A 21539-nucleotide genomic window follows, 5' to 3' on the forward strand; every position below is an offset into this window, starting at 1 on the left:
TAGGAACTGACATGATCTACACCTACTGGATGTAGAGCACTCCACGAGTTCCTGATAGCACAAATGACTCCCCCCAAATTGTCTAACAAAATCCAATAGCACAATCTTAGTCAGAAAGGATCCTAAGGGTACAATACCTTCAAAATACCGACCAACATCATAGAGCCCAAGTTGAGTAGTCACACAGGTCAACATGTGAGGTCAACACATGACAAAAACTCAGAAGAGCATTCAAAAAATACCATATGGTAATTACAACAGCTAGTGGTTGACAGTGTTGGGAAGGTAACTTTTAAAATGTATTCCACTACAGATTACAGATTACATGCCCCAAAATGTATTTTGTAACGTATTCTGTTACGTTACTCAATGAGAGTAACGTATTCTGAATACTTTGGACTACTTAATATATTATCATGCGTTTTACAACTACATGAATGTACTATTGCTGTGTGATTTATTACTATTACTGAAGGTTACTCGCCATACCAATAGCAACTAGATTTTTAAATCTTAATATAAAATGAGTAACAGTAGGTTGACATTAGGTAAGGCTGCACTTTTTGCAGCGATCTCGTATAGAAAACTATTCCGCGCATATATAAAACAGGTCCGCGGCTCCGAACCGTAGTAAAGGGACCTCTGGCTAATACGTCAGTTTTCCATGTCGGGCTCATAGCCGAAAACTAGCTTTACTTTGTTGTCTGGGTCTGCTTTGCTAGTGCGTTGAAAGGCTGCTCCAACGGAACTTATTGTATCGGAGGAAAACGCGAACACAGTGTACAGTCGAGTCTTAATAGCTTACTTACAACTGGGCTCGTCAGGCACTCTGTTTGGCTGCAGTGGTTATTATTATATTTACACGCTTTCATCTCCCGTTTCTGCCCATTGACAGCTCGTACTTTTCCACTCTCCTTTTTCTCCCTCCCTCGCTCACAGACACATAACAGGTATGGCAGTCCATTCTCCCTGCAGCACGGACTACACTGCCCATGAGGTTACATTCTTTGTAAAACTCTGCCTATTGCCTTCATATTAAATCATTTTAAAAAATATTTCTTCAGGTCATTATGAGACGCGAGATTAAGACACAGGCATTTGAGCCTCTTAATGCGTGTTTTGTTTGGATTTCCACCGGCGTGAAATTACCAAAAATAGAGCGGGCATAACCGAACATATCAAACAGGAAAAGACTGCAGTGTAATCCATTTATTTCAACAAAGTAACTGTATTCTGAATACCACCTTTTTAAACGGTAACTGTAATGGAATACAGTTGCTCATATTTTGTATTTTAAATACGTAACGGCGGTACATGTATTCCATTACTCCCAAACACTGGTGGTTGATTGAACAGTGCACCAAGATGCTTTGAGTTGGCAACCTAGCCTGAGCATAGACTGAGTATGACTCAAGGTTGGTTTCCCGAATCTTGGTGAGGAGCTGAAAAGCTCATGACTGACAAGCTGACACATACTCACTTCAAATAAGTATACAGACACAGATCTAGATCCAGGAGAAAAGTGACCATCAGCCATCTCCAATACATGGATGACATCAAGCTATGTGCCTGGAGTGAGCAAACATTGACTCACTGATCCACCTCACCAGGATACATAAAGAGGATACCAAGATGTAATTCAGACTGGATAAGTGGGAATGCATAGTTATGTGCTAAACAGTAAGAATATTGCAAGACACATATGCTCACAAGCCATCAGATAGGGATCTGAAATAGCTATAATAATTATAGCTGAACATATGATGTGATAGAGTCCACTGATGTCAAGGCATAAAACCTCCTCACAGTGCACAGAGTATCCCACTCAAGTTCTGGCACCCTGAGACTCTACAAGCAATGAAAAGAGGGATGCAAAGGATAAGTGTGTGTTAAACCCACAATCAAAGATGAAGCAAGGAGCATAGGTGAACTTATGAGAAAAATGTCAAATCCCTGGATGAAGTGTTATAAGAATTACATAGCCAGCTGAAGACAGATGATAATGGTAATGACTATCATGGAATATAAATATCATATATGTATTATATATATATATATATATCATATATCATATATCAATATGAAATATCATGGAAGATATTGGTTCTATCTGCCAGTGTTAGCAGATGGGGGAAGAGGGTGGCATCAAGAAAATCTACCAGTGGTTAAGAACAGCTTGTGTGAAGGACAACATAGAGGCTCTGACCATGACAGCACAAGAACCAATGTACTGCAGTCTACTGCAACCCACCTGATCCAAGTTGCCGGCTTTGCAAAGGTGCTTCTGACATGGGCCAGCAGAGAATGAAATGATGTAAGAGTCAAGCTTGGATTTTAAAAGTAAGAGGCAGTGGTGGTTGACAAGAAAAAGATAAAAGTTGTCCCAATTCTATTGGATATTGTCATTAGAAAGAATGAGCATGAGGAGCACCGCTGCATGGGATCTCTCCTGCTTCCTACTGCAGATTTAAGTTAACTGGCTGTAGGTGTCAATATAAGCGTGAATGGTTGTCTAATTCTGTGTGTTGACTCTGTAATGGACTAGTGACCTGTCCAATGTATTCCACCCTTCGCCTTATGATAGGTGGGATAATCTCCTGTCCCTGCTCCCCACCCTGAACTGAACATGTGGTTGAGGAAACGGATGGACATATGTCACTAGCTTAGCAATAAACTTAAGGAATTCAGAATGTGATTTCTGGTAACAGTCATCTGTCTTATGTCTGTGGCATGTTTAGTGTTTTTGTGCTGGCATACATAAGTACCTTTAATAATATAGCCCATATACATCTCGAAACACATCTTTGATTGTTTAAAGGAAGGCCTTGCAGAGAGAACCCATTTGATAATTTATGTTGTATGTAGGCATACTTTTAATGAAGTAATATATCATTACTCTGTGTATGTGTAGTTCACTGGGTATATTTCATTTGTATTTATACTGAATGATATTTTTGTGTGCTGTGTTTGCATGTGCCTTTCAATATGCGCCACTGTACAGAGGGTACTGTATTTGACTGCCTTTAATGCTTTCAGGTCACAGTGCACGTGGATATATATATGTGTACCTTTCAGGGAGTGTTTGTATATAAGTGTGTGTGTATTTCTAAACCGCAGAGAGGCGGGTAAAGCCATAGAGGCCAGTAGTGATGAGTGATGCCAGAGGTGGTTTTCTACCAACCTCTCTGCTGGCTTGCTGGCTCTCTAATGGCCTTCTCAGTGGGCTTACTGACCGACTTGGTGGCTCTCAGTGGCTGTGTCTTCCTTATTTGGCAGTGGAAGGTGGGGGATGGCAGTGGCAGGGTGGTGGATGGGAGAGCAGTGGTACTCTGTTTACATGCAGGGGCAGAAGGTCAGAGTGCCAGAGTGCTATGGAGCAAACGCAAATAACTTTAAGACAGTAAGTGAGCAGGCAAGTCATTGCTTCACGGTAGCGACCGGATGAATCAGAGCAGAGTGTGTGCGCATGCATGCATGTGTCAGAGTATTTGAGAGGGAGAGGGTGGATAAGAGTAAATACTTTAGTGAGGGAGGCCTGAGAAAAAAAAGGTTTTACTACAGGTAATTTCCACTCACATGGACACACTGCTCTCTCTTTCCCCTTTCTTGCTCTCAGGCCCAGACAATTGAGAGGAGTCAGTAGAAAGGAAATTAAAGGCAACCATCCTTATAGTTTTACTCTTGTCCGCTTGACTGCTTGCATGCCTGCCTGCTTGCTTGCCTGCATTCCCTGGGCAATGTTTATGCTGTGCCCTGCCTAGGACAGAATAGATTCGCCCACACAGCACTGTGCTCTCAACCAGAACCTAAGTAGGTCTGGCAAGTCCGAGCCATAGTCCCATTCACTTGCACTCCTCTGGATTAGGCTCTATATCCTGGGGCAACAGTGCAATGACTGCATTAATAGACCTAGATAGCATCTCTCCATCCCCAGCCTAAATTATATATCCATTTTCTTTGTTTCATATCAGCAGGTTGTTTGTTCTCTTCCATCAGCTTCGTTTACGTTTTGTTACACAGTTTGGCAAATCACGAGAGACACTTAAGTTTTGAGTGCGTGTAGATTCAAAGCCACGGGGGACGTATGAAATGCTGCATAATTATGAAGCCAAACTCAGCATAACAGGTGGCCAGAACTTGTGACAGAGCTGATGATTGAGCGGTGAAAGAAATTAAGCTTAACGAGTTTTAGAGAGGACCTGTATTAAAATGCACCACACCGCATAGTTTCACATCATCACTCTGAGCGGAGAATATATAGTAAAACATCCTTCATTTCCAAATACCATGAAATTACATGTGCTAGCATAATCAGATTCATTGCCTAAAAAACTTGAGGTCAATTTACATTTCTTTAAATGCCGCAACAAATAACTGGAGCGTACATAATTGAATAATGCTAATTCATCACTGCATTTTTTGGTCCACTCTTTATGATGTATATTAGGGTTGTTGCTAGTACAGTAATTGTGTAGTAAAGGCACTGCTGTGAAGAGGATGGTGGCAGAAGGGCACATTATCCAGCCTGTCAGACTACCAGTGCCACGCTACGGATAACACTGCTCTGAGAGAACACAGTGCCTCTTGACGCCAGCTGTAAAGATTAGCAGAGCTTTGTTTAATTGTGCCGCTAACATCCTAGGAGCCACTTAAGAGCTACTGCTCTCTTTTCCTTCGAAACTGTCTTTAAAGCTCAGCCAACAGTTGCTGTTGTCTGCTCATTCAGGTGCAAAGGCCTTATGGATTTGTCCAATTCAGGTACACTTAGAGGAGCTCACGTCTCCCTCCTGCTGAGGAAGGCAACTGAATCGGCAACGCAGCCAAGCCATTACCGAAACACTTAAAACAGTGAACTGAAATAGATGTCAAAAATTAAACGAAAGACGCCGCATCCAATTTGGGCAAATAGCTGCTGTTGATCATGCAGTTTTAGCCAAAGTGGCCCCACTGGTGGCCCACAGTGCCCGTGTTTGTTCAAATGAAATCAAACTGAAGTGTTTTGCAGCTGTGAAAACAAATAGCTATTTTGTCCAATTAGATGCTTACTAGGCAAAATAAAATGGCTTTTGATTTTTAAGGCCATTTTCCCTGGAGGCTTAAAAATGAGCTTTGGTTTATGAAAGACTTGAAGCACGTCAATCACTGCATTGTCCTGGGTTCTCACAGCAGTCATAAACCTTTCACAATTACTTTGTAAACATGTATCCAGGCCCATCGTGTGCTTATAGTGTTGAAGTGTGAAACACATTATATATAGCACTAACAAGACAAAAGACTGCAATCAGTAGTAATAACAGTCTAATTTTAGTTAATAAACTCTAAAACCATCTTAGTCCATCGTGGTGAAGAGGGAGCTGAGTGTAAAAGCGAAGCTCTCAGTTTACCGGTCGATCTACGTCCCTACCCTCACCTGTGGCCACGAGCTGTGGGTAGTGACCGAAAGAACGATATCGCGGATACAAGCGGCAGAAATGAGCTTCCTCCGAAGGGTGGCTGGCCTCTCCCTTAGAGATAGGGTGAGAAGTTCGGCCATCCGGGAGGGGCTCAGAGTAGAGCCGCTGCTGCTCCACATCGAAAGGAGCCAGCTGAGGTGGTTTGGGCATCTGACAAGGATGCCTCCTGGGCGCCTCCTGGGTGAGGTGTTCCAGGCATGTCCCACCGGGAGGAGGCCCCGGGGCAGACCCAGGACACGCTGGAGAGATTATATCTCTCGGCTGGCCTGGGAACGCCTTGGTGTTCCCCCGGATAAGCTGGAGGAGGTGGCTGGGGAGAGGGAGGTCTGGGCCTCTTTGCTTAGGCTGCTGCCCCCGCGACCCGGCCTCGGATAAAGCGGATGAAGATGGATGGATGGATGGACCATCTTAGTTTCATAAGTGAATTTTCACTTTTGGGATTCCTCTGCAATTTAAGGTGTTGTTTGTAGTTATGACAAGGGTAATAGGAAAAGTGTAGTGTCCTTGTACTCAGCAGTGTCATAACTGAAAAGCTCACACCAGTAAATGAATTGTCAAATCATTTCCAAACTGTGAACAGAGCTGCTCTCCTCTGAACATCCTGTTCCCCCAAATTTATATTAGCATGGCTACCTGTCACTGCAGCTCATTCAGAAGATAATTTATTTACTCATTCAAAAAAAATAAACTCACATAAGAAATATTGTGTTATTTCTTTAGTGAACACTTTCCAAACATCAATACTGGAATCGACTCCGTCCTTCTGGTACCAACCAGTTCATGGGAGCAAAACAAAACATTTCAGACTGAAAGTAATGCTGAGATTAGACCTGTTTTACTGGACAATGTAACAGTTGTTGATTTCTTTTAATATTTAGCTGCTGCTTGTTTTTTCCCCAGCTTTGTTTCATTGATGCTCCCAATCTTTTAAATCGATTTTAAGTAATCGATAATAATAACGCCAACACAGAAGGGTCAGCAATTGATTGGACTTCGTTTTTGACTCGTGCCTTCATTTAGCCACGTACATGCATGGTTGATGCAGGAAGCTGAAACATGAGGAAGAGCATTAGCAACTCCTGTTACAGGCTGAGCATTTCTCTTTAACGCTGGGTTATACTGAAAAGAACAATCCACAACAACAAAATCCCCAGACGGTAAGTGTTATGGAGATGAGAGAAAAGTCTACAGAAGTTGTAAATTATGCTGTGGTGCTGATTCAGCTGAGAGTGGAGTCCTGTGTTAAGACAAATGAACTCATTTGCTTATTATATTTTGATTTAAGTTTCTCAGCTAAAATATCATGAAAATTATAGGCGATGATATATGTGTTTATCACTGATAGGTGTTGAATGATCTGGACAAGAAACGCCATGACAACCATGATGTCATGTGGCACACAGATCAATGCAATTTTCTACTAACTACTAATTCCCAGAGGACATGTTTTAAAATACAGTTTTTTGTTATGCTGATGTGTAAATGGCACAGTCAGTGGATCTAACGTCGATGCACACTGTTGTCGCGCTCTCAATTTTCAGCTTGTTGAGCCCACAGTGGGGGATCCAGATGTGCCATCTTGCCTCCCAAACCTTTTCTGCAGTCGAACGAAGCAGGGCAGCGAGACTTCACTTCACGTGGTTTAGTATACCAAATGCAGCTGTTAATGAGGCTGGTGGCCTCCGGGAGCAAGGTGACAAGAAGCAGGGGTCCCTGTGTATATGACGAGGGTTATGTCTGGGCTTGCATGTGCTCTGACACCCATTTGTTCATATTCATTCACAGTTTGTGCATGTCTTCTGCTCTGCCAGCAGCACTAATAATCAGGCGATGATATGGAAATAAGAATGTGGTGTGCAGCGTATGTAATGTCTGTGGAGTCACCTACATTTGATCTATCAACTTGAAATTAAACTATTCCCTGACTGGAGCAATAGAGATGAGGGAGTTTCACAGCTAAGCTGGGGGGACTTTTTAAATTTTTTTCTACTGCTGCACTATTTGAATGGATAATATGAACATCTTGAGACATAGGGTGGTGGATCGTGTACAGTTAGAATTCAATAAATGGTGATATTACACCCCAAAAGCAGCATGTAAAAACAGCCTAATGTTCAGTCTTTTAAAATATACTGTAACGGTTTGTAAGAAAGTCCTCTGAATTTGTTAATATCGGGGAAAAAACGGTCTGAGGCCTGCAGCTGAGATGTGGAAAGACCGACTTATTAATGACTCTAACTACCACTTTGCTTAGTGTGCTGTTGTTGTTTTTTTCTCATCCACTCGGTGTATTTGCTAAATGTGCTATCACAATATTCCTAATTTTCTTCAAAGACATCTTGTAACAAGAATACAGAAAATTATGCAATTAGAATTAAATGCAGGCGTTACCTTTAATTAAAGGGGATGCAATCTATAATCACGAGGAAACTCTGTACAGTAGAAACATAAGTTTCACTGACAAATGCATGCAGAAACCATTTCAGATGAATTGTGCAGCAAAGTGGAGCAGTGAATGAGCCTGTAAATAAACCCCATTCAGGAGGGTACATTACATGTCTAAATTGATGCGCGATAGCTTCCAGATCTGAAAGTCACCAGCGCCGTTCGCTGAATGAAAAGAACTGCAGAAGTAGAGAAGGAGCTCCTCAGTGCCAGTCTGCAGTGACAGGTAGATGATATCTCTCTCAGCCTTAGCACGGCTGTCAGCATGGATGGATGAGCTTAGCGCAGGGTGCACCCAAAGCGTGAAGGAAGATGACAGTTTATTGTGTCATTAGGACGTGGAAACAAAAACACTGGAGTTGGAGTTGAACCAAACTTCAATAAACTCGCACTTGTGCACGTGACTGCGTGCAAAATAAACGGGTAATACTGTGCCGCGATTTGCTTAATTAAACATCATTAGATATTCTATAGTTTTGATTAACTGCTTCCTTTGCTCTGCTTGGTTATCTATTAAAGACAAAAAAATGACCTATTATCTTTTTCAATTAGGCCGTTAAGTTAATTTGCCGTAGCCTTGCTTTTTGAGTGATAATTGTTATTTCGAAACATAGTAAACAATCCGGCACCAGCAAACTAGAATGTGTATATCTGCAGTGGTTAAAAAAATGGGATTATGGGACACTGTGACTATCAGAGATTTGTATGCAAAAGCAGAAGAAGACAGAAAAGCAGTGAAAGGTAGGAACACGTGGATGGAGAACAAAAAGAAAAAGGATTGAGAAAGCATGAATTTGTGCCCACCAGTGTAAAATCAGTTATTATGCAGGGTGCGAGGCAACTTCTGGAAACATAATTGCTCCATCTAAAATGGCGGTGCACTGTGCAAAAATTTAGGGGCCCACTTACCGCTGGGTTGTTTTCAAAACCTTTTTAGCCTCATATCTTCAGCTGCTCCAGTGGCTTCTTTTTTCGTCTTCTGCTTCTTACAACTCACTCGCTCGTACCTTTAAAGTAGACGGAAAGAGAGAGAGGGAAAATGACAGAGAAACATTAATGAAAGGGACTACTAAATGAACAACCTCCTCAAGTGGTGGGTGGGGGGATTCAACAAATGCTGTGATGAGTTTCTCTCGCTCTCCCTTCTTGGCCTTTTGTGACCACAGGACGGCAGTTCTCGGGCGAGGAGGAGGCTTGCTGCTGATTGCCTGAGAGCTATGGAGTGCAAATCTGCATGAAGTCCCTCCTGGCTTCTCTTGATCATTTTCTCCTTCACATCTCTAATGAGCCTGGTCCAAATCTGTGGGTGCATGCATGTGTGTAGGTGCATGCATGTGCGGATTTGATTGATACTTGTTTTGATATTCGCTCGTGCACAACAGGCTACTGCATTTATGGAATAAGTTGATGGTTTTAATATGAAATGTAATTGTAGGGATTCATTCTTATTTGTGTGTGTCTGCTGAACATTTTTTGTGTTTGTAATATTCGGCTTACTTAAATATATATATATATATATATATATTAATTGTGCATACTGTATATTGACATGTATTTTTAGTTTTGTGCTTTTGTGAGTTTCTCTGTATTTGGAGGCCTCACCGTAGCCTCACTCGATATTCAGTCTACTCTCAGCCAGGTCTGCAGCTGTGGGTAGCAATAAGTCCACCCTAAGGAACTTCCACTGAGCAGCTGAGGAAGGTTATCTCAAGTGAGAAGTCAGAGGAGCTCATCATTACCCCGTGGGTAGAGACTTCTTTCAGCTAACAACATGAATATCATAAAGAACAGCACGACATGGGCATGATCAATATCATGTGGATATGGCGAGTCCTATGTGGACAGCTTCTCCAAATGCACTTCAGCAGTGGTTTTGTACCATGTTTATCAGTGTCACTCTCTTTGTTGGGTATAATTGATTAATAATAGCGCTTTAAGGATACATTACAGATTAAATTATGCTGTTACTTGGGTTACAAAGACAAAAACAAAAGAACAAAAAACGGCTTTTCTATTTGCTCCCTGTGCATGTGTCTACAATCAGCTGATTTCAGTGAAGGGACTAGGAAAATCTGCAGCTTTTGAGGAGTAGCATTGCACAAAAGGACAAGAGTGCGACTGTAAAGTGCCAGTTGTGTCCAGGACAGAAGTAACTGCATTACAGTGCTAACGCAGCACTGAATCTTTGCAATCAACTTTGCAGACAGCATGCTAGCGAGTGATTTTAAAGTTGAGTGTATGGCGATCTCAGCCCAGCAGCCAGAGCCGGATCTTCAACAGGTAACAGTGACAAGACTCAGGATTCTCCATTTCTGCCTCTACATGTTTCTATGGAGAAATTGCAGTGGCAATCGCTTTGCTTTGTGTTCACACTTCAGCACATTTTAAACGAACGATCCTCTGTACGTTCTCATTAGGATCTCATTAGGATCGTTGTGTGGGACTGTGGACTAGCGTACATATTTAACTACTAATTATAGGCTAAGTTTCAGAGTAAAGTGAAATCAATGTAACAAATTATTTTCACCTGGCAGTAAATAAGTTACAATACACAGCAAATTCAAAAGTGTTAAATGTTTTGGTGTTAGTAGTCTTAGAGTTAATTTTACTCTAAGTAGAGTCACATGCTTTTAATGTAACTCTGAGGTGTAAAATGATAGTAGTTAAAATCGAGTGTTAAAAATGAGTGTTTCTATTTCAAATCTGGAGGTGTTACAATGGAAACATTAACTCTTGACCTCTTAACTCTGAACTCCTACAGGGGCTATGACACCAATAGAGTAAATTCACAGACTCCGCCCCCAGCACGGCTCCAATCGAAGCTGAAGTGAAGCCGTTTCAGAACATTTTGCTCTACATATTTGAGTTGTTTGCCATGCTTGGTAAGTCATGTTTTCAAAGATTGTTTCAATTATTATTATTAGCTTTTACTTCTGTGGCTCTTTGGAGTTGAGACAAAGCTGTGTGAAAGGCATTAGCCGTGTTGCTCGCTGATAGCACCGCTCGCTGTTTTAGCTAGCTGAAAGGTATTGTTTTCGGCAAATACCACAGCCTTGAAAAAAAGCTTGCATGTGAATTTTCGGTTAAATTTTTTGGTCAAATACACCTAAAACAATGTCTAGAATGTGAAATGTTGATATAATGGTGCTACTTGAAGCCTGAAAACGATCTCCCATAAAAAACGAGCAAACAGCAGTAGCAGATGTCCCGAGTCCCGACTGAGTTCTACGTTAGCATTTAGATTCCTCCATAGTTTTGTGCACACGGTTTAGGTAAAAATGAAAAAGGTTGAGGTTTTACATTTAGTTCAGTACTACCTGTTGCCTGTGTCCTTGTCTTTTGGGAAAATACTTTACACAAGTAATGTCTCAAAAAGGATTCCTTTTTTTTTTTTTTTTTTTTTTTTTTTTTTTACTGTGCTGCAATTGATTTGTGCCATTAATTAGTGTCAACTAATTTTTATTCAATCTCCACATAGGATATGCTTGTGAAGATGGAATATGGGGGAGAGCAGAAGTGCGTTGAAGTTCCACAAAGTGATGACTGAAGGACATGCATATTGTATTTTGTATTTATTGAAATAAGTGATGAGAATGCTGTTATTTGCATTTACCAGCTCACCTATGTCAGACCTTTTGATAAACGAAATTCTAATGAAAGTGAGAACATGTACACTGTTACATCTTTCAGAAAATGTTTTGAAATTGTGGTGCACAGTTCAGAATAAATGTTTTTCAAAAACCATTGCGTCTTTTTAGTAAATGTTTATTTCCAAAATAAATTTCTAGAAGTTCAGAACAGTAAAATTCCCGCTTTTTAGAATTAATTAGAAGATAACTCTTACGTAGTTAAACTAAAATACTCTTTGAGAGTTAATATATAAACTCTTAACACCAAGTGTTAAATTATCAACTCCAGAGAGATTTGGTGTTTAACACTAAATCAGAGTTAACATACCAACTCTCCAAAAAGAGTTAAATTAACACTCTCTGGTGTGGACCCATATAGACACTTTAAAAGTGTTGAAATCAAATCTGACAGTGTTAATTTGGACATGCTGGATTTGCTTATAAAAAGTAATCGTATTGGATCTGGTTGATATTATTGACTGAATGTTAATAGCAGCTACTAGAATCATAGGTCATCTGATTATCAACCGTACTACAATATAAATATACCTGTGATCGAGGCGTGATGCTGAAATGGAACAGCACTATAAATTATATTTAGAAGTGTTAGTCCTTTGTGTAATTTACTCACTCAGAGTCCTCTCAAAACTTTCTGTTGATCTGACAACTTTGTACATTTTTTTTTATACCAAATTTCCACTGACTACTATTTGTCCTCATCCTGATGTTATTGACTTCTCTCATTCTCCCCCACTGTCTCACGAACTGGGCGCTGCCTGTAGACAATCTCCAAGCATCCTCTGTGGGCTTTATTACCTCGACGGCTGACCGTCAACATGATCCTTCATTCTGACAGGCCACCGGGGTCAGGCTGGCCCTCACTGGCCAATCAGTGTCAACTAACAGGCTAGCTGCAGCAGGAGTCCCTGGTATACTAACCACAGCACGAGGGAGAGTAGAAATTGGATGTGTGTGTAAAAAATATTTTTTCAGATGATACTGAGAAACTGTAATGTGTTTGTGTGGCCATGCATATCAGAAAGAGTGCAAAGCGCTTCACAGAATGGGCTTGAAAACAAGTACATAGCATAGTTTTAGTGATTTTCTGGGGGGGAAAAGTCACATATACAATAAATATGTCTGTTTCCGCACATGAGCATACACTCCTGTGTGTCACTTGGAAAAAAAATGTGAGGCCAAATTCTGCAATACTCCCACACGCCTGGCTGCCAAGACGAGCGCGGGGGAATTTGTTTAATGTACAGCATTTATTCACTGCACACACGCTGTTGCACTACCGCTTCCTACATTGCATGAGACACTCCCTTGACCGGGCAAGTTGCCATTAATCAGCCAGAATGAAGAGCTAGTTGTATAGCATGGGAGCTAAAATACATTCAAAGTTAACATCCAAGAAAGTGGGAATCTTGCCTACCATCTTAACAATAGCATGCTCTAAGTGAGAGCGCGACTCTCTGATTGATTCTTTTTCTCTTTTTTTGGTTTTGTTTTTGCTACACAACATGGGTTAAGTTACGTTTTGTCCAATCATGTGGAAAGCAGCTCCGGTTTGTTTTCTCATGACCCTGCAACATATTGGCATTGAGTTTAGTCACCGTGCTGAGACAGATGGCCGAGCATCATGGTGCATGGCAAATTGGGAAATGAAAACATGCATGCTCAGAAATGGGTATATGTGGTTTCTTTCCAGCAATGTGGTCACATAGGGTGCATTCAGAATAGAAGAACAAGGAACTGGGAGGCTCTAAGCATCCACATGAAAATAAAAAAAATGGCAACACAAAAAGAAGAAAAACACAAGGATGACCTACTCTTTGCAAATGTCAACAGGTATGCTGCTTGAAAAGTCAAATAAAAAAAGCACACACCTCAACCAGATGATGAAATGTCAACACAATTTCTACTTCCATGTCACAAAAGTAAAGACTATATTTTTCTCTGAATGAAAAAATAATGTTGCTATGGCAGCACCTGATGTCTATTTTTCCTCACCTTACACTCAGCCACCCACCTCCTCTGCCTCCATTGTCCTCCAGGTATTAAAAGACTAAAAATCAGATCTTCGCTGGGTAAGGAAAAGAAAACAGAAAGGAGAAGACAAATGGCGTGAAGAGAAAGAATGGCAAACGTGTGAGGGGTTAAGTTGATGTAATCAGTAGAATGGTATCGGTCAAGGGAGATGAGAACGGGTGGAGAAGGGGACCAAGGTGGAGGATCAAGTTAGGAGAACAGATAGTGAAAGGAGGAGTAAGGTGAGATCAGATGGAAAAACAAAGGGTTGAGCGGAGAGAAGTCAAGGGAAACGAGGAAACTAAAAGAGCAGCTTCTGTGTGACTGATTGACTGATTTGAACTTCTAGTGGTTCTCCCACAGTACACACTTCTCAAATGATATGCCACAGGTGTTTGAAATCCAACTTTAGATCTGCTCTCAGCTACTTCTCCAAAGATGTGCTGATAAAATAAGACTTTAACACACTGGAGCCTAAACTCAAGCTTTATAGAAGTGATGTGGATTTGGATATTATCATCCTTTCCTCCCTCAAAAGTTTGTCAAAAGATTACAGACACGGGTGCTAACATTACAAACTTAGCTCCTGTTGTTGTTCCTATGATCATTTTAATACAATAAGACAAAATTGACAGAGAGACACAGCCAGTGGGCAGCTTCCTCTTAAAGAAAGGACTCATTTTCAAATTCCATGAGAATATTTTGTCATTTGAAACAACCAATTTTTAGTTAAAGTTCATATCCCACTTAAAAATGGATGCTACAACCCCCCCGGATGAATTCCCTTTTGCCTAATTTATGTAGGCTTCTTGACCTTGCTGCAAAGATAAATTCGCTATTGTCCTCAATCCAGTTGTAGTGCGTCAAATAGGTTTTATAGTCATAACATGTAGCTGTCAGCATGCTTGTGTTTCTGAATATAATGTCCTTGAGAAAGTCTAAGTCTGACCACTCATTAGAAGTACTGGTTAAATAGAAAAATACAGGGGGAATTATAAATCTGGGAAGCACTGCTGGATTTCAAAACCTTTCAGCAACGTAAGAAGATACCAGCTCAAACATGCTTTGGAATCGGAGCTCTGAAAAACTAACACATGAAGTTTAATAACTGCCTGCCTTCCTTATTTTATTACATCAAATTCTCTATTCTAGGATGTTAATAATGAATGACAATGAATGAAAATGACCATGTGCTAGTGTACTGTGTCTAGGAACCCACTGGCTATCATCTGATGACTTATCCCCCAGGGTGGCCAATATTTTTGTGCCAGTGGACAGCCAGGCCAAGACTTTCTGCGTTGTGCTCAAGGCATCTATAAAAATCTAGATGAGGATATAAAATAAAAGATAATTTTTTAGAAAGCTAAGTCTGTTTCCGCCATTATCCAGTGGTTCTGACATTGCACCGTAGCAAATGTCTTTTCTATGATGGGCTGTTTATCTGCATGTGGCTAAAGCTTGCTCACTGTTGATTGGGTAATACTATTGGTGCTAAATAGGCTGTAATTTTGCATACAGATTGCATACAGAACTGTGATGTGTCCATAATATGGTTAAAAAAAACCCTCTTCTCACTCAGCACCACCAGAAAACTTTGAGGAAATTAGCTTGGCAGTAGTTTAAAAGTGCAATTTAATGGTTTTATTAAGGAAAATCGGTTCCCTCTAAAACACTTTGATCAGCATGTTTGTCACAGTGCCCTCAAATTCAATAAAGTTTGCGAGAGGTTTCTTTCAAAACAAACAGAACACACTAAACAAGACAGATTCCCCCCCAAAAGCCTCATTATTCTCCATGGCTTCTAACTAATCCTGTACCTTTGTGCTCTGTCAGAAAACCTTCTCACACTCAGACAACACAATTCTGTGATGAAACACTCCGGCTACGAGGCTACGAGCCACTCTGAGTGAAGTTTCATTAGCAGAGTCTGTTTTGAGCAGATAAGTACAACAGAGTCCAATATACTTACACGTTCACAGCAGATCCCCAGTCATAATTGCTGCCGTGTAACATTGGTTAGAAAGTCTATGAGGTGAACCGTCTTATGCACACACAGAAGTGCTCTGTGCTGCTTTGAGCTGGCAGTGCATTCATGCACTTAAATCTTCTTGTCATTTAATTTTTTTTTTTTTTTTTTTTTGGTTTTGCACACTGGACAATTGTGAATCGTGTGTGTATGTCGAGCAGCAAATGTGTCTATTGGCATGCTGTGTGCAGTGACTGATATTCAATTAGTCCACCTGCCACCTCTACATGGCTCGGCATTCCAGCGCTCAGTAAATCAGACCAACTGACAGCACACAGGTCGATATTAATATTAACGCCTCTATAAATAATGTTATTGTAGGCCCCCATGTTAATGCGTCATGATATGATGGGCATGATAAAGTAGAGCGTGTTCTATTGTGAAGGTGCAGGGGGGGTTTAATAGGGAGAGAGACAGACTAAGTCCCCTTCAATGTCCTTCGATAGAAACGTTGGTGACACTGGGTTGGAAAGGCGCCGAGGTGGTCACAGCTGTGTTCCCGAGCCTGAATGGCTGGGGGAGGAGGCGGGGGTTGGAGAGGTTTGGAGTGTGTATTGTTCGTGCGCATGTGGTGAATTTGCGGAGAGTTAGAGCGAGGGGTGGTTGGGAATGGACACAGTGGATTAATTATTATAATTCATCTCCCGGGCCACATGTTTATGGCTCTACTCAAATTATTGTCTGACTATCTGATTTCCATTTTGTACACTGCAGTGTATGCACTTTGTGTGTATTCGTGACAGGAGAGCTCCGTGGTTGAGTAGACGAATGGCTTTGCTATTTTGTGACAATTGCCCATATTTCACCGTGACAGCAAACATATCACTGTAGCATCTTTATGTGTTCGCTGCAAATCTCCAGATTAGCCATTGGCTGCAAAGAGATGGCTGTCATTAAACCGGGCGGGGTGTCTGAAATGTCAGCTTGTTAACTTGACCTTGCAGGCAAAACTAGGGCATCAGTCATTACATTTAGAGAGGGCAAAGCTTCAGTACCAGTGTGAAAATAATAACTTCCTGAAGGACAACAATATGGGCTTGCCATCTCATTTAGCATTTAGTGTTACAGTAAGATGTTTTTGGTTTTCTCTGACTCGGTCAGTTCTATACTTTTCTACTTAAATGCGTCTTCCATGTAAATCAATCTACTTTCTCACTTCAGTAAATCTAGCGAACAGAGTTCAAGGGAATAAAAACATCACTGGTTGCTACTGATGTGTTTATTAATTAATTAATTTATTTTTCAATCTCAATTCACATCCCCTCCACAAAAGATGCTGCTCAGCATGCAAATTCAAACCGGTGATGCTACGGTCCCAAGGATCCTTGAACTCTAAGCAGCGTAATTTGTGCCCTGACCACAAACACACTCAAAAATTCATGCCCAAAATTATTGCCAACAAAGCCTCAAGAAACTCTGTGCAGTCCAAGCATGAAATAATCCACAAACAGTATGTCTGTGTAGGTCCTTGCTCATGCAGGTCATGGTATTATAAGGAGCTTGGAAATCTTTCTTGAAGACGTTTCACCAAAAACACTGTGCAGTAAAAAACAAACTAAAATTATCTTTAAAAAAAAAAAGAAGCTAATGTTGTCCCCTTAGAAAACCTCCAAAATAATTAAATACATAAGTCACTGCAGAGCGATATTAATCAATACACAGACACACACACACAAACAAACACTTGGTTATACCGTGTAATTTTGCAGTTATAAATGAATGTAGAGAATTCCGGGACAGATTTCCAAACCTCCAATAGCTTCATACGTGCACAGTTGCACACAACAAACGCTGACCAGCCCTGGACCAGGGGTTTTGCAAAGCCTGGATCATCCCCGCTAATCCACACTCATTAAGGATGAACTTCATGATAGCATGCCACCAGCCTCCACAGCCCCCGCCACTTTTACCCCACTTTTACGCATTTGCTGCACTCGCGCGTATAAGTGGCTGGCAGCTTTTAATGGCGATTTTAATAAATTACTGTAAATTGTAGCAGGCGCGTTTGTTCCTGCTGCATGAGTAAACACAACACCTGCCACACCTGTCGGCGCTAATCAGGCCTGGTTTAATTAAGAGTGACAAAGGGGTGCGTACTTGACCGAGGGATGTTGAGCACTCTTTTCCTTCAGATGGAGAGGGTGAGGCAAACTGGGTGACAGAGCTGGTGAGTCATTTTACTCTGGTAAAATGTAAAAAGATTTTTAAGCAAATCTTCATTTTAATTATTAAAACACTTCTATTGTTCCCTGGGATAGAGAAGAAATAGTTTCTGCACTCAACAGATTTTACCCGAGGACTTGCACATAAATAGAATGTTCATTCTCTGTGCTCCTCCACATCAGAGAGAAGGTCACTGCTGAGTGGAGTCTACCTACAAGCCCCTTGGGCTGAAAGAAAAAAAAAATCCACCCGGATGCTTCCCTTCTAGCGCTGTGCCTTCAAAATAACTCTTCCTCTGCAGGGTTCTTAAATAAATTACAGATATGCTATCCTCCCAAGATGTGATCTCTGTTCTCCAGCACAAATTAAAAATTTAAGCCCATTTAGCTTGGTGCCCGGTGTAACTTGAATCAGTGTGGTTGTGAGAGGGTGGGGTTGGGGGGGGGGGGGGGGGGGGGGGGGGGGGGGGGGGGGGGGGGGAGAGAGTCAACCAGAGTTGTGTCACAGCAGTGCTCAGTAGTGATGCTTGTTGCTTTAGGCACTGTATCCGAGAGAGGAAGCAGAGTGGCCTGAAGTTAGACAGAATATCTTGTAACTATAAGGTCACAGGCTTGATCCAAACGCACAAAGCTTTTTCTGCTAGGTGGTCTTACATGTCAAAGTGTCGAGGCACCAAACTCGGACATGTGAAACCACCAGCTGTGCAAAAATGCACAACTTCAAGAAGCTCAAACCACATCACACACATTTTAATGTGAGCCAGCCTAGCCTCAGATTCACACAGACGGTGAAGCTCAGCCACCACATGGAAATGAGACATCATGTGTTAGGCTGTCGAAACGAAGAACAACAGTGCTGGAGGATCAGATCTACAGGTAGTCTGACTGTGAAATCAGAAAAGTCCAAATAATCGCAGAGATTTGGATCACTCAAATCAATTAACGAGCTAAACAAATTCATTTGTCCCTTCGAAGACAAAGGCAGCACGCCAAGAGAAACAGGATTACCACCACTCTCTAATGCTTGATTATCAAAAATAAATAGTCTATTAAATACACCAGAGGATTGCCTGGGAGGCTTGCATATCAGCACGGCACATCCGATTTATTTAATGTTCTAGAGATGGGTAGAGACCAAAAAGGCTAATTAAGTGTGAACTCTACAAAAACATTATCCAATAGAACAGGATACACTGTGCAAAATAAATGTTCTCTGATCATTAAGCAGTAGAAAGCTAAAGACGTGTGTGTGTGTGTGTGTGCAAAAAAGAGACAGAGACAGAGAGAGAGAGAAAGAAAGAAAGAAAGAAAGAGAGCTCGATAGAGAGAGGAGGATGTGTAATAGTGGGGGCCATTTAATAGACTCAACCTCACTATGAACCCAGAGAAAGCGCTTTGTCATTTGACCTTCATTAACATCTTCTATTCATTGCTCCAACTCGGTGATAAATCAGGAAATGGCTTCTATTGTATTTTCCAGTGTCATGCAGTAAAGCATTCTTCCTTACCTGGCTTTCATTAGCTTTTGTCTCTTAAACAATAACCAGGTTTTATAAGGTATTTGCCTTGTGGGCACTTTGCTAACAGAACTTAAACTGAAGTCAAATCAAGAGGCATTTCAGCAAAGATCCAGAGGAAGAAACACAACCCTGGTGTAAAGGCAGCTTTAAGTGTTTTCACGTGAAGCTGTTAATGCTATAAAGACGAGCCCTTTTAACCTCGCACTAAAGATAAAATCAGAAAGACCTGCAGATTAAAAAAAAGGCCTTCCTTTTGGAAGAGGAGACTTTCTACAGAGGAGTGGCTTCTCTCCATTGAAGCATTGCTGGATTAACCTAATCAGAAGATTAATCAGACTTGAAACACTGGAGGCTGTGCCGGTGGCCTCTTTACCTCTTTATCCGACTGTGCCAGGCAGCAGAATTAGGCTAGAGTGCAGGGAGATGGTGTTCCCACAACCCCTCTCTCTAGAGCTCTCAACTTGCCAAAACATCTCAGAGGATAAAGTGGAATTAGAACCTCCTAGTTTGCCCTCACTGACCTTTTCGAACTTGGTCCTTCAGATGTCTCGTTGCCATTCAGACAAGAGCTCATATGTTTATCATTTGTGGCACAGCACTTTGGGAATTACTGTATTGGTGCAAAAATACTATTGCCTGTTAAATTGTGTTATTTTTGGCTTTTTTTCAAAATTCAGAATCAAGTAAGGAAACGGGAACAAACTGTGTGTTAGCAACAAAGTGGCTAAAGATATCATTCAATATTGGTTACTTGCTTAGTTGTCTGGTATGTATAGAAACAAAATTGGTTCATTCCTCAAGGTAGATGCCTTTTTTGTGATTGAATGGTTCAAAGGCCGCCCAATCTTAAAAAGAAACAAAAACAAAAAATAATACAAAAAAAAACCTCCTCTGAAAATGTTTAGCTACAGGGATGAAAAGGAGCGACCACTTTAACATAGTCTGGCTACTTGGAAGCAAAATATTAAGAAATGACAAGTAGTGCAAAAATGTTGCACAGCACTGTATTTCACACATCACATGACTTGAACATTAAACGCACCCGATGATCAGGATGACCCAAGAGGATACTTGACTAGATTGCTGTCTAACTCAGCTGCGAACAGGCATCGGAGTAACAGGCCACTGTGTGCAACTGTCCGACCCTGCAGAGATTTAAAGATGCAGTGAGCCGATTGTCCTCAAAACTGGTGGAAATTAGCTCATGCTGTGCCATGTTTGTCTGACCTTCTGATAAAAGATCAAATCTGAGAGGCTGGATGCGTCATATTTTTTTTTAAACCAGTGATCACATGGATATAAGCGGAAAATTTGGCAGACAGAAAAAAAAGGTATTGTTAATCCGCATTGAATAAACAAATAAAACTTAGTGTGTATTTATCTCTCTCCATCTGTCTGCCTTAAATTATCCTGCAACTAATCTCACCACCTAGGCTCCGAAAAAAAAAAGAAAAGGACTACAGCACATGTCCACGTTAAAAAACCCAGAGAAACCTGCAGTGTAACAGGGAGGGCATCATTGATCCTATCTCTCTGGTTGCCAGGTCATCGATTGCACCATGCAGCTGTGTTACTTGGCACACCTTGCTGACTCCAGCTACAGCCTTGAATGTGCAGTTGAGAGCATAATGCCCCCCCCCCCTACCTTATTTTTTCTTTAGCTGGTTGACCAAAACACACAGAGAACTGTGTGTGTGGCGGGATCTTAGGCCGTCCTTACTTGAGTGGGATCATAATTTTTCAACATTTTTTCCTCAAACAATCATTATGCTGTGGAAGCAGATGAGATGGACGGGGTCGAAATGCAACTAGAGCCACGAGGAGAGGTATACACCCCTTGAGGTACACATAAATGGGCCAGCGGAGGGACTGAAGAGAAGAAGAAAAAAATGCCAAAATAAATGGAGAGTCCAATTTTCTTCTTTTCTACTTCCCTGAGATTTATTGATCTTCGAATCCCATCAAGCCTTCTTCTGGATGCTTAAGTAAAACAGACATCAAAGATAAACTTTTTGTCATTTTACCACTCCTCCGCATATGCCCTTCCTACACCCACCATTCTATCTCCCAACATCCAATATGAATACACTTGAAAGAGCGTGCGAGGAAAAGAAGAGGAGAAGTGAAAAACCACTTAAAACGAGTAGTGGCAGGATGCAGCTAATATCCGTCTGATCAGCCAGCGTTTCATCTTTGCCACATTATCTCTAAATTCAATATTGGCTCTTCAAACACTCTGAAGGGGTTGTTGTATCTAAACTCTCCTGCTATTT

The 21539-nt window shown here is 41.2% G+C and overlaps 1 protein-coding gene across 2 annotated transcripts in view; it reads right to left on the reverse strand.

Moving 5' to 3' along the window:
* The window catches only part of ptprsa (protein tyrosine phosphatase receptor type Sa), a 236639-nt gene that overhangs the window by 186796 nt on the left and 28304 nt on the right, over positions 1-21539 (reverse strand). For both annotated transcript variants that reach the window (XM_085132277.1, XM_085132278.1), the window contains exon 2: positions 8808-8905. The gene's annotated coding sequence lies outside the window, so the exon portion shown is untranslated. The remainder of the gene's footprint in view (positions 1-8807; positions 8906-21539) is intronic.

The sequence above is a fragment of the Neolamprologus multifasciatus genome, chromosome 15 (assembly GCF_963576455.1).
Source record: "Neolamprologus multifasciatus chromosome 15, fNeoMul1.2, whole genome shotgun sequence".
In the NCBI taxonomy this organism is placed as follows: Eukaryota; Metazoa; Chordata; class Actinopteri; order Cichliformes; family Cichlidae; genus Neolamprologus; species Neolamprologus multifasciatus.